Source organism: Calidris pugnax, unplaced genomic scaffold, assembly GCF_001431845.1.
Source record: "Calidris pugnax isolate Ruff unplaced genomic scaffold, ASM143184v1 scaffold14, whole genome shotgun sequence".
Taxonomy (NCBI): domain Eukaryota; kingdom Metazoa; phylum Chordata; class Aves; order Charadriiformes; family Scolopacidae; genus Calidris; species Calidris pugnax.
This window is the reverse complement of record NW_015090793.1, coordinates 2,025,241-2,027,068: the sequence shown is the minus strand read 5'-3', so window position 1 is coordinate 2,027,068 and position 1,828 is coordinate 2,025,241.

Here is a 1,828-nt window from a genome sequence, read left to right as displayed (position 1 = left end):
GCCGGGGGCCGCCCCCCGCCGAGTCCCGCGGAGATGGGGGCCGGGGCGGCGGGGAGGCGCCGGGAGCCCGGCGGTCGGACGGCGGTGGGGGGAAGGCGGTGTGGCCGCGGGGCGCTGCGGGGGTGGCGGCACAGCCCCTCGGCGGGGCGGCCGATGGCGGGCGAAGGAGAGGGCCCGTGTGAGGTTTGCGGGAGGAGCGGTGGCCCGGCAGGACCGCGGCGGCTCCCCCGGCACTCGGGCTGCGGGGAAACGGCCCGAAAAGCGGCCAAGGGGTCGGGGTGGTGGGGCCGCTGCAGCGGGACCCCCTGCCCACCATGGCTCCCCTTGGATGTTCCTGCCGAGCAGAGACGTTGTAGTGACAGGACAAGGGGTAATGGTGCTAAATTGGAAGAGGGGAGATGTAGATTAGATACCAGAAAGAAATTCTTTGCTGTGAGGGTGGTGAGACACTGGAACAGGTTGCCCAGAGAAGCTGTGGCTGCCCCATCCCTGGAGGGGTTCAAGGCCAGGCTGGATGGGGCTTTGAGCAACCTGGTCTGGTGGGAGGTGTCCCTGCCCATGGCAGGGGGTTGGAACTCAATGACCTTTAAGGTCCCTTCCAACCCCAACCATTCTATGATTCTGTGATTTGGTGGGTTTTTTGTCTGGTCACAGCACCCTTGCCCACTGCTGTCAGCCCGCTATTAGCAGTGCCACCAGCACTTTAGGATACGGCTTTTATTTTTCTTTTTTTTCTCCTCATCTGGGTACATATATATACACCAATCTGTCTCAAAATGTGTCAGCGTCGTTTTCTTTTGCCCGTGTGGAGGGCACCTGAGAGCATGAGGTTGGGAATGGAGGGAGACATGAACGATGGTTTGAGGTGCAATTACGAGAATACTAATCAGCAGGAAATAGTATTGCAGGAAAATGAAAAAAAAAAAAACCACACAAAAACCAACAACAACAAAACCAACCACCTAATTTTTCCACCAGAAAAATAAATGAATGTAAAACTTGGAAAATGTCTGCTGGCAGTATTGCTGCATTAAATTAATTACATTTGAAGCATAATGAGATGGGCTGGCCTGTAGAATTGGCACTATTTGCCGATGCGGAGCCCCTTCTGATGCCCCCTGGTATTATGGACACACTGTGTAGCAGAGTGGAAGAATTGTGCTGAATATCCGGACTATATTTTCCACTGCAAACTGCTGAGAACTGAATGTCAGATAAGGCAGAAGAAAAAACCAGGAGTGCTGTAATATCATTTGTAGTTGACGCACATGGACGTACAAGCACCATAGATTTTTGTGCGTGAGCTGTTGTAAAACCCCAGGTGAATTGATGCATGGAGTCTGGAAATCAGGAGCTATTTGTACACTAATTTCCTAGGAAGTAGGAAATAAAGCTTGTTATCTAGCAAGCCACATTTTCTGCATGCCTTTATGCACGCTTAGAACACTGTCTGCTTTTGTTACAGGCTCATTGACAGAGGAACGGTTGACGTTTAACATTCACATCATATCTATGCTGATATAATTCATATGAGTAATATTTGGGATTTATGAACAAGAGTTATTTCAACATTTAATACAATAGACCATCAGACTGAAAGAGGGTAGATTTAGATCAGGTATTAGGAAGAAATCCTTTACTGTGAGGGTGGTGAGACAGTGAAACTGGTTGCCCAGAGAACCTGTGGATGCCCCATCCCTGGAGGTGTTCAAGACGAGGTTGGATGGGGCTTTGAGCAACCTGGTCACTGGGAGGTGTCCCTGCCCATGGCAGGGGGGTTGGAACTCAATGAGCTTTAAGGTCCCTTCCAACCCAAACCATTCTATGA